This window comes from Adiantum capillus-veneris, chromosome 10 (assembly GCF_014529385.1).
Source record: "Adiantum capillus-veneris isolate H3 chromosome 10, ASM1452938v2, whole genome shotgun sequence".
NCBI lineage: Eukaryota > Viridiplantae > Streptophyta > Polypodiopsida > Polypodiales > Pteridaceae > Adiantum > Adiantum capillus-veneris.
The window spans coordinates 99,935,715-99,948,318 of NC_140940.1; the positions used below are offsets into that span (position 1 = coordinate 99,935,715).

General features: G+C 41.4%; 1 pseudogene; it reads left to right on the forward strand.

The window, feature by feature from the left end:
• Positions 1-1,865: 1,865 nt before the first annotated feature.
• Positions 1,866-2,694, forward strand: LOC147449339 (uncharacterized; annotated as a pseudogene).
• Positions 2,695-12,604: the final 9,910 nt, after the last annotated feature.

The window sequence follows — 12,604 nt, forward strand, 5'->3', positions numbered from 1 at the left end:
GTCTCTTCATGTTATGTGCAAAACCTCTCAGCTCTCTTGTATCAGTGAGGAAGATTCCACTAGATCTTGACCAAATGACCCCCAAGTGGGAGGAGAAAACATTTTGTCTAACAATTTTATCACACGTTTCCACAATAAGTAATATCGGGATGATTAAGCTCCCATAAACATAACATTGAAAACCATGAACTTGCGCTAGGCTTGATGGAAATCTTCCTATAAAGATGAAAAAAATTCTCTCTTTCTTCATCTTTTTCTATTAATTGTATACCTCACAATTGAAATTTTTAATAACAATTTTTTTTGACCCTATACCATAAACTTCTCTTAGGTTTAGGATCTCAATTAACACATGGTTTGATACCAAGTCAGAGGTATCGAACCCACAAACTCTAAAAGTCATGATGGGGTCCTTGGTAGGGCTCCGCCTAATAAAAACTAGATTCTCTAAGTAAGAAAAATCTAGGGTGTAGAGCCTTACTATCGACAATGGCTTCGGATTATAGACATAGAGAAAGACCTAGTCCTATTCGTAACCAAAAATGGGATAAATATCTAAAAGACCTAAAACCTTTTCAGCCCTATAACCTCTGAACATGGGCTAAGGAATCCTCTTCCAATGATTTTTTCCCTCTACGTGAGTGAGGGCACAACCACCCCCTGATAGAATCCTCTTCCACTAAAGAAGTTTGGATCCACTCGTCCATGCTGGATAACCCTAGTCAATCCCCACTTACCACCCCGTACTCACACATGCTTCTTTATTTTCTAAATACTATCACATTCTTTGAACACTTACTAAAATAATGGTTCCTTCTACTTTCTTGTAACATTGATTCCTTAAAACAAGTATTAAAAGCAGTATTAAAAACATCCTTTATCAAGTAGCATCTTCAAACTTAAAACAAGGTAGTGTCAACAAAACATTGATCATAAAAACCATGACTAATGCACCTTATGTCTCAAGCACGTACCTATACATGGCTGAAAATTGACACCCTTTCCTTATTCATAATCTAGAGTGGAAAGACATCACCCAAAAGTTCGGGGCACCCATATGCCAAACCAATTTCCCATACAACCGGAGGATTCCATAATAGGAATAATAAAACGGTATCCTAAGATATGTACTTATACATATACAAGCATTAAAGACTCTTTGTACATGGGTATAACCAACTTATCATTTACTAAAAATTCTCTCTCTCTCTCTCTCTCTCTCTCTCTCTCTCTCTCTCACGTAACCCTAGCGCAGACTAGAGCAGACCAACATCGTCTACCTCAGCCCCCCCTGGGCGAAGGGCTGCCTTGGGGGAGGCGTTAAGCTTTAGCCTAGCCCCCCTCAACAGCCCACGCAGCTCTGTGCGAAGCTCTGCCCCAGCCCTGCGAGGACGGCCTCAGTCCGGGTTCCGGACTCAGCCCTGCGAAGTACAGCAGGCCGCGGTGCCCTTCGGCAGGGAGAGATTCCAAGCATTGTGCACCCTTGCAGGGGCGAGCACACCCGCAACACGAGCTTCCACTCTACACTGTTTTTTTTTCGACAGGGGAGGCGTCTGCAGGTCCCGATACACTCAAAAAAAAAAAAAACCTTTTCAAAGGTTGTTGTAGCCTTGGGCATTAGAGAGGTTTTTCCGGCATTGGTTTTTGGTTTTCGGCTTCAGCCCTGCGAAGTACAGCAGGTCGTGGTGCCCTCCAGAAGATACTCGACACAGTTAAATCTGCAGGTCACGACACAGTTCAAGCCTTCTCACAGTTCTGAAGTTCATAACTTTTTCAAAGGTTGAAGCCTTGAGCATTCTCAAAGGGTTTTCCCTCTAGAATTTGTGAGTCAGTGGTTGGTTTGCTTTTATCCCTCAAGCACAGGGATGGCTACTCCAAAGACCCCCGCCAAAACAAGACCGAGCTTTGCAACAGTGCTGGCAGCCCCTAGCAAACTTGATCGCATCACGCAGTTGCAAGCAACTCTTGATCGAGTCTTGGAGGAAAACTTTGAACTCAAATCTCGCCTGTGCAAATTAGAAGAACAATTCAAGTCTATGGCTAACCTCACCACCGACAAGGTAAAGGAGGTTGAGGCAAAGGTTAGCCAAGTTCACTCAACAACCATTGCCCAAGTAAAGACGTGTGTAACAAAGGAAATCTCCGAACAAAAATCTCAAGAAGATAATGCTCTCAAGGTACGCATCGGTGGGCTCCCCTTGCAGTGGTGCACTGTTGAGGACACCCTTGAAGAGGCAATCATCAAACTTAACAACATTATTGAGCCAATCAACATCAAGTCAGAGAATGTCGCTTGGATCAATGATACACATCGTCATGTGCGTCCCGACCATTGTGTTCTTACCTTCAAGAACAAAGAGGAGCGGGTGAAGTTTCTACGTCAGTCCCGCCTTCTCAAAGAAACCAAGCTTTGGATTGCAGAAGAATTGACCATGAATCAACTCAAGAGTAAAGCGAGTGAGCTTAAGAAGGTGCATGAAGCACGTAAGCAAGGAAAATGGGCAATCTATCGAGGTGGCAAAGCGATCATCCAGGAATTCCGAAATCCCAAACCAGCTCTCCCCCCAGCCGACCCTTAGGTTTTTGTTTGTTTTCTCCTACCCTACCCTCTTGATGGACCCTCAGTCCTTAACTGATATGTATCAACACACACTGAAAATGAATCATTGTAATGTTGTGTTCTTGATCCCATAGGTCATATATGACCTCCGTGGACGATAATCCAATCTATCTATCTATCTATCTATCTCTCTCTCTCTCTCTCTCTCTCTCTCTCTCTCTCTCTCTCTCTCTCTCTCTCTCTCTCTCTCTCTCTCTCTCTCTCTCTCTCTCTCTGCGTGCGTGCGCGCACACACACACACACACACACACATGTGCGTGATCTCTCCAAATGCAATCATCTGTAATGACTTGCGAACTGATAGGAATTCGCTTAGCATTCTCTCCTTAGATATAGCTTGTTTGGAAAACCGATTTTGATTGAATAAGTGTTTGTATTCTTAAAACATTTCTTTAATTAAGGTTTCCTAAATAAAAAATGGCAGATAAATTCTCATTCTATGCTGATTTCATGCCACTACATAGAGATGGGGAATGGTTGGTCCTAAATTTTTGTATTTTCTTTCTCTCTTCATATATGCATTCCTTTGTCATATGCCCGGTTTTTTTGCCTTGAAGGCCTTTTTGTTGCCTACATCATAATGAAAAGTGGAGGTAATTTTCAAGAATCGACACATCTTGTTTCCCATTCACCACGCATTTCATGTCACTTTATAGTGAAAGGGTGTGGGATGGGTGTCTAACCTCACTCCTATTTTATTGTAGACATAGTGAGAACCACGAATATAATTTTCAATCCTTGGGACGAAGTTGACTCGACTAGTGCATAGATGCTACAAGAGATTGTCAATATCTTCAAAAACAACAGACAACTAGCATCTAGCTCAAGCTACACTCAAATGACAAAAATCATCAAAAGCTAGTGGCTCATCTACAAACAAATCATAACCATCACAGCATCAAACGACATCCAAATGTTGTGAAACTTCTAGGACATGTTCATAAGACCTAATCATACATGCTTATGGTCTCAAATATCACTTTATATCAAGTGCAAAATTCGTGATTATTAACAGCAGAGTGAGTTTTTGACCTAGTCATTTTCGAGTTGGAATGCATCTAAATGCTTAACAATGATGACCCAATACCCCGCCTAGACTTATTTTTTTATTTTTAACCTTAAAATTCCTACTCATTATGAAATTTTGGCAATGCCAAAAGCTACAGTTTACCATGAAATGCTTACGTCAATGAGTAGAGCTCTTACCTACGGTTGCATTGCAATAGACAACACAGCAATGTGATAACCAAAAAGGAAGTAGGAAGCACAAGAAGGAGAGAAGTGAGCGTCGTTAACTCACACCGTGTTTAATTACTTACAAAAATTGCCTTTTATTTATTAGCCAAGGTTTCTATGGTCAAACCTAATATTTTGGGAGTCTAACTAAAGATAGGTTGATACAATTTGGAAGCTTGTAGCCCCTGCTCATCAATCACACTGTTTATATGGAAAGTAGGAGTTACAACATTCCCGATTCATCAAAATAATAAGTGTTTTTACAATAGAAGCTCCGAAAAATGTTATCCGAGCTAGCTTGCTGCTAACATTCCCCCCTCCTCGATTGTATCGACCCTTGACATAGCTTCATGGACTGAAGTAGTCTTCAGGTTGACGGCTAGTGAGGCGGTCTTTCAGCGCATGTAGGGATTTTTCATATCTGATTCTTCTTTCTTTGTCTGGGACTTGCAAAAATTGCATGATGACTTTGTTTTTTAAGTTCAATGGTTGAATAGACAACAAACCTTGATATAAGGTTGCTTATCACTGGACCAAATATCTTTGTTTGCCATGTGAAGAAACCTGTATAGAATGTCTCTTCAAATGCCAACATATTGCTAGATGGTAGAAACATGAATCTGGCATAGAATTTGAATAGGACTTCTTCTGAAGGCTGCCCACTTGAAATCATAACATAGACCTTTGTTGCGTTCGAGGAAAGACATACATGCTGCTCTTGCTTGCTCAAGCTCATGAAAAATGCAAGTGAGTAGCATTCTGCAAATCTTACAAAGCATTGCACATGAGAGGTCAGGGAGGCTCTTGAAGAATGTCATGGGCGCCCGTTAGGGTTTTCACCATGTATTATTCCATTTATGGTACCGTACCTTCTCTGGAGCTAGTAGTCATGGTAATTCAGCCATGTTGGCATCTTCTTCTTCAGTGCATTGTGTGCTTGCCACGTCCTTACCCTTCGCACAATATAGAATGTTGGGTCCTTTTGCAGGGTTGCATGTGCTCTTGTGAATAGAATTAGATATTTGGAGTAGTTGTTCAACCAATTCTTCCTCCACTTGGGTGGATATCCTCTGAGCCTTTTGCTTGCATATCCTTGTATAATCTTTCCTTAACTTGCAGTAGCTTCACCTTTATCAATGTGTAGGAGAGTGATTGCTAATGCCATCAAGCATTAATTTGGTTGGGAGTGAGCTGAGTTACATTTATTGAGTGGAGAACTCTCAACTCTGAATCGATTGCTGCTTTTCATTCAGCATCGGCTTGTTGCACAATCTACTCTTTTTGTGTATCTTTCTTAGCTTTAGAAAGATGGACCATTGACACACGCTCGACTTCCGTGATTGGTACTTGAAAATCCGATTCTTGCAAGCCCTTTTGATGGCTGTGTTTCCATATCAGCAAAAGAGAGTGAGGGTATTTCAATGGTTGGTTGTTCAGAGGTTCCTCCTTCATTCGGAGTTTCTACTTGTCCCTCTCTTAGTAGGCTGAAAGCAAGGGATGGTGGTACAAAATTGGTTGTCCTGGACACCACCTAGGCTTCGTGGGTGTGGTAAGGAGAAATCAGACCCAAGTAAAAGATGCAAAATTGAACAAAAAGGAGAAAAAATAAAATCAATTTCTTGGAGGCTTTATAATTTACTCTACTTTATTCTTTTTCCTCGAAACAGGTTATAACAGATAAACGAAGTGGGGAAGGAGATTCGGCTAGCTTGCTCTCTCTCTCTCTCTCTCTCTCTCTCTCTCTCTCTCTCTCTCTCTCTCTCTCTCTCTCTCTCTCTCTCTCTCTCTCTCTCTCTCACTCACTCACTCACTCACACACACACATTATCTGTTTTGTTCTTTGTCGAGCACCCACCCTTCCAGCCCACCCTCTCCCCCCCCCCCCCCCCCCCCCCCCCCCTCTCTCTCTCTCTCTCTCTCTCTCTCTCTCCCACCATACAGCCATGGCAGCTCAGGCCAGTACCATATCTTCAGAGATGACGATGGATACTGAGCGTGATTCCCTTACCTATCTCGATTCAGGGGTACCTGCATCTACAGAGGGTGCTATGATGAAAACCACGAGCATTCATGAACCTGTCAGCAACCAAGTATTTTTGCGGGACTATTAGGTACAAAAGAAGCATGAGCAACAACAAAAGGAGTGCAACCCTACTAAGAGAGGTGAACTTGCTACAACGAGATCAAGGAACAATATATGCAAAGACATAGCTAGATGTTGGCGTCGGCAGACCCAAGGACTAACAACACTAGAACAATAATAAATTCTAGAGCAGCTCATGCATCATCACCCATTTTCCAAGTTGAGGAATTCGGATGTGCAATCGAGTCTTCTTTTTGGAATTTGCAACACATTGACTCAGCTAAAAGTGCCCCACTCTTCAACTGAGCTTTTTGTGAAGAGAAACTCTATGACGATGATACTGAACAATGGTGATCAGAGCATAAGCACTGTGAACCAGTCCAAAATTGTTGCGGCCTTGGGTGTTCATCGATGTAATATAGTGGCAGCAAGCAGTTGACTAGGAATGAAAGATGAGGATGAAGTGTTGCCACTTAGTGCTTGTCACAGACAGTTGCCTCTGCATACAAGTATCACAATCGAAACTAGAGATTTGGTGGCCGTTTTTTGGAAATCCAAGACAAGAGTTTCTCCTAACAAAAAGGATATATGTAAGCGCAGGATCGAGGAAAAATGTGTCATCAAACATCCCATACATCGTCTAGATGATTCTCAGGTAATATGTGTTGCCCACACTGTAATCCTTGCTCGCCTTTTTACTCTTGGATTAACAGAGAATACCACAACTTGTTAGCCAACAATCATTGTACAAATACTCAGCTCCATAGTACCATTTCTAGCACACCAAAATTTGACCAATTCCCAGCATGCCAAACCTGGTATCATTCTGGTACCAATTCCTACCTCAGTAGTATCCAATTTGAAGCTTCTCTAGATTCTGAATAGTACCAAACAGATGCATAGTACCATTGTTTGGTAGAAATTCTCCAAAGTAAAGATGCACAATCCCAATTAGGTAATTTTTTGTATCTGGAAAGTTGTTATTTTGGAACTATGGATCCATTTTGTAGCTTTGTAGTATACAAAAAAGTACCCAAATTGGTACTAGGTTTCCAAATTGGTACTATGCAGGGTACAGACATGTACCCACTTTGGCACTAGGGATACTATTTGATACTGTGAATTTAGGAAAGTACTATGAAATATACAGAATTTGGTACTAGGGATACTATTTGATACTATGAATTCAGGCTGGTACTATGCAATGTACAGGATTTGGTACTAGGGATCCTTTTTGGTACTATGAATTCAAGCTAGTACTATGCAATTTACAGGATTTGGTACTAGGGATCCTTTTTGGTACTATGAATGAAAGCTAGTACTATGCAATGTACATGATTTTGTACTAGGTATCCTTTTTGGTACTATGAATTCAAGCTAGTACTATGCAATCTACAGTATTTGGTACTAATGATCCTTTTGGGTACTATGAATTTAGGCTGGTACCATGCAATGTAGAGAATTTGGTACTGGGGATCATGTTTGGTACTATGAATTCAGGCTGGTACCATGCAATGTAAAGGATTTGGTATTAGGGATCCTGTTTGGTACTAGGTTTGGTACTATGATTTCAGGCTAGTACCATGCAACGTACAAAATTTGGTACTAGAGATCCTGCTTGGTACTATGAACTCAAGCTAGTACCATGCAATGTACGAAACTTGGTACTAGGGATCCTGTTTGGTACTCTGACTTCAGGTTGGTACCATGCAATGTACAAAATTTGGTAATAGGGACCCTGTTTTGTACTATGGATTCGGTTGGTACTATGCAATGTATATATATTGGTACTATGGACCCTCCTTGGTCCTATGAATACAGGCTGTTTCCATGCAATGTACAAAAATGTACCCACTTTGGTACTATGAATCCAATTTGGTACTATCAATCCAGTTTGGTGCTTTTCTGCACTTAATTTGGTACTATAGCCTGAAATCTAGCAATATAGTGCCAAATTTGGTATTTTAGAATGAGTTGGTGGTTTACATTGTTAATTTTGGTACTGTAAACTACTTTGGTGCTTTGCTGTTTTATAGTAATATTTTGAGCTCTATTGTGGACCAAATTTTGTATATAACTGGAGCTCTACAGAAGATTCAAAAGCACGTATCCTGTGGTGGAGTTGTCACTTAGGTACTTTGAGACACTCAAGCCATTCTTTGTCCGAAAATTAAAGGAGCACTATAGTTGCTGTTGTATTTACCATATCCGGATGGTATACTTCAGGGATGCTTTCAATCAAATGCGCCAGAACAAGTTTGCGCATCACACAAAGGAACATCCATGTACATGCTCCATTTGTGGTACACAGTGTGAAGTAGGTGAGTGTTCTACAAACCGGCCAATTTTTCAGCACATAAGTATCTTGTTGGATTTCATATTGTGCCGTCGCCCTAAGGATCATGAATATCATGCACACATATGCTTGCTGGGAGAGTGCCCTAGATGTGGTGTAAGGACATTCTCATTCTACCCAGACGAGATTGTAGCATATAGCAGGGAGGTGATTGTTAAGATATTTAAGGATGTGGGTATTGGATAGGTTAATGCTGAAGGAAACGAGAAGAAGAGAAAGGAGTTAGTCATGGAAAGGATGAAAAGTGCAACTTTCATTCATCTTTTTTCAGATCATCTTAAAAGCTTTGTCAAGCACAACTTTGTTTTTAGGTGGTAGGCCCAACAATATAAAGACTGCTTGCTAAAGTTTCCAAGCAACGTTGTGGTTTCTGTTGTTGATTTTGCACAGAATTACAGCTTTAAAGTGCAGAATGAGATTCAGTCCATGCATTGGTGGTCAACAAAGGTCATAACACTGGTACACGTCTCTTATATCAAAAATTTAGTAGGAGCCATTGAGAAGACTCTGCATTTTTACATATCAGACGATAAGCTCCATGACACGCTCTTTGTTCAGCATTGTTTTCTCTTGCATGACAATTGGATGATACAACAAGGACAGTGTTTTCGTTATCATTGGGTTTGGTCAGATGGTGCCGCTTCACAGTTCAAGGCACGACGACCATACTATTTTGTAGCCAGGTATTATCAATTGACAGGATTGCATATGATGCACAACTTCTCTGGTTCAAGACATGGAAAAGGAGAGCATGATGGTGCAGGTGCTGTTATCAAGAGAACCTTGATGCATGAGGAGCTAAATCCCGATGGCTGGACCATGAAGTGTGCGGCCGATGTGGTCAATTTTCTAAACGCGAGGTTTAACACAACAAGGGAAGGTGGGGGTGCCAGCACAAGAAGGGTCTTTTGGTTGGTTTCGTTGAATGATTTGTTGTGTTTTCCACTATGGGACTACAAACCAATTGTAAGGTCTCGCTCATTCCATTGTGTTGACGGCTAATCAACACACAATCCTTGTGATGTGCGTTTTCGGACGTTGTCTTGCTTTTGTGATCCTTGTGTGCATGGGCAATGGAGGAGATGCAATAATAAATAGCACACTGAAGAATGGAAATATCTTTCCATTGAGCCATTGACAGAGTCTGTACAAGTAGGTAGTGATGAGGACGAGGATGATCAGGAGAACTACAATGATCTGCTTTCCTCCCAAGTGAGTGTGAATTTAACCATGCCTATGTATAAAGGAGACCCTAAGGTGCTGATCCAATTACTGTCCATTGGGGATAACGTTGCGGTGAAAGCAGCCGAGGAGAAAAGTGCACTAAAACCATGTACCAGGCACCAAGAGTATTGAAGGACCTTTGGCATAACAAGATCGTAAAGGGTGGAATTCAGGTTGAGGGTTTGTACTATGCCCTAGTTGAGGGCAAAGTTGATATTTATACCCTATTGAATGAGAAACCATCGGTCATGATCTACTCCCATCTTGTTAGAGCCATACGGTTCCCCATGGAGGTCAAACCGGGCCTGCATAACCATTTTAAAATATCCTCAGAGATATATGAAAATATCCACACCAGTATGCCATATGACGAAGGAAGTGACCTTGAGGGGAGCCATACAGCGTAAACCCCAACTACAAGTCTAGCCACTGGTAGCAATAGTTGTAATTCTCTTGAATAGAATCTTACTTGTGATCAGTAGTGTGTACTTGCTAATTTGTTTTCAGCTCACTCTTGTAGTACCAAATTTGATAGCCAGACTGCCTGATCCTTGTTTGATAGCAGGATACTTTAATATGGTTGAAAATATCTTAGGCAGGTGCAAGAATCCGGGTTAAGTTATCAATGGGACATAAATTAAAGTGGGAAGGAGTAATCAATGCTCGTGGGTTATTTGACATTTCTGTTGATTCAGGAGTCACATGCAAATAGAAGCAGAAAAATTACCAAAGAAGTGGCAAGAAAAAGATCATGTGCAGAAAAATTAAGTGCATGTGTAAAATTTTTGCAGACGAAGGTTCATGCCCAACAATAATTTCTTATTACACAAAAATGCCAGTCTTTTATAGAATCTTTTACACATCAGGGGGGTCAAACCAATACGAGTACCCTTCCAAAGATACAAAGTAGTCACCAACACACAGGGAGATGTCGTGCTCTACATCCAACAGGGGTGTGCGCCGGCTATAAGCGGTGGGGAACTTCTCATCTAGCCATCCTATGATCCATGGTAGAATGAAATCCATGAGATACTTCGGCTTGTTCGGATCGTAATAGTTTGGCTCATATGTCCGAATGCAACAACACGACTCATAATCGTTCTTCAATGATTTGTATCTAATTGTGTCGTCCACAAGGAGCATGTTGGCTTCATTAAATTGAGGATGCTTGCGCCAAACTGTTCGCAGGAGCTTCCGAAAAATGGGCTTGTCGCCGAATTGCCCCAAAAGGCCTACATCCTTCATAGAGGAAGCCCATTTTTCAAAATGGGACTGGTCAAAAATATCTGTGTCAAGTAAACTAAGTTATTAGAGCAGGTATACAATTTAGAGTACCAAAGTCAGAAAAACAGCAAAATAACAGTACCAAAGGACTTAAATCACCAAAAACAGCAAGTTCTTTACATAACAGTACCAAAGTACCAAAGGACTTATATCACCAAAAAAAGAAAAACAGCAAGTTCTGTACATAACAGTATTAAAGTACCAAAGTAAGTTGTGCAAATAGTATCAGGTTGTATGGACAGTATCAAGTTGTGCAAACAGTACCAAAAGTACCAAATGTACCAAAGGACCAAAATGAATAAAATTAACCAAAAAGAACCAAAAGAAACAAATAGTACCCAATTGTGAAAACAATACCAAATTGTGCTAACATTACCAAAATTGTGTGGACAGTATCAATTTGTACAAACAATACCAAATCCTATACACGATAGTACCAAATAGTACAAAAAGAACCAATAGTACCAGAATATGTACAAATCAGTAGAAAAGGTAGATATAGTACCAAAATCAGCCAAACCAGTTTGGAAGTTAAGGGATTCATACCTAAAAAGAGACTTTGCATCTTCATTAACTTAGGGAAGCAAGCATGTAGTATGGTCATCAGATTGTGTCTTTGGCTGCAGGACCAAAGCATCACAGAGCATTGCCTCCTCAGGCTAAGGATGAAATCCTCCGCATCAAGTCTGACCAAGCAGTATTTGTGCCGAGAGACTTGCACACATTGAGGCCTACATCCCTCTGGAAATGGGATTTTCCACAAATCTTTGGGTTCTTCATGACAATCTTTCAACAGAGCTCCATTCACATCCAGAATGACAAGGTGCTTAGTGCTTGCCTTTACGTCCAGCGGCATTGATGTATCCGGTTGCTTTTCATTCAGTCACCACCTGTTCCTCACTGAAGTACCACAAAGAAAAATGAGTAAAGGAACACCAGCCTGTTGGCAATAGAACGTGTGGACATTTAGCACCATTAAAGTTTGCCAATTGTTGACGGGATGACATAACAAGGAACGGACACATTAACATCTAACTGACATGACACCAAACGTTGACAAACGCAAAATGGGATCGTATTTCATGATAAGCCAGAAGCAAGTACAAAATGCTGTTAAATAGCTAATTCTTGGAGGTTCACGGCTTGAGACCACAACCTTTGGGGCACTTTTTACATTTCATAAGGTAGAGTTCAGAGAGTGTGGCACAGTCAATGCTATAACCTGCTTCTAAGGTTGTCCTTGCCCCGCACCTTCGGTCTCCTCCGTGGCTTTTGTCTCCTCCACAAAATAAGTTGCCTCCTCCATGCCATACTCTTTTGCAGCCTCCTTCGCACCCTCGGCAGGTTCCGCTTCCTTCGCACTCTCAGCAAGTTGCACCTCACTCTTTGCCTACTGCCTCATCTATCTACCTGCCTTCTCCTCTACATACTTTGGAGTTGCATCCAAACACTCGGCCGTCGAGGGAACTTCCACTGCCACCTCCTCATCATCCTGAAGTTCTACATTGTTCTTCTTGCCTAGCTATATCTCTATGTCATCAACTTCCTCAATCGATTCGCTTTCCTATTTATCCTTCTCCTGCACTTTAGTTTTCAGTTTAGCTCCTGCCATACCAAATCCCACACTAGCCTCAGACCCTTTCCCTTCAACTGTGCTGGCATTAGGGCCTTGCTAGCTTTCCTGCGCTTTGGATTTAGTGTTATCTTCCTCCAAACTAGAGTCTAGAGCAAGCTCACCCTTTTTGCCTTCCATCGTGTTGGCACCAATGTCATGTAGTACTTCATGCCTTGACTTATAGGG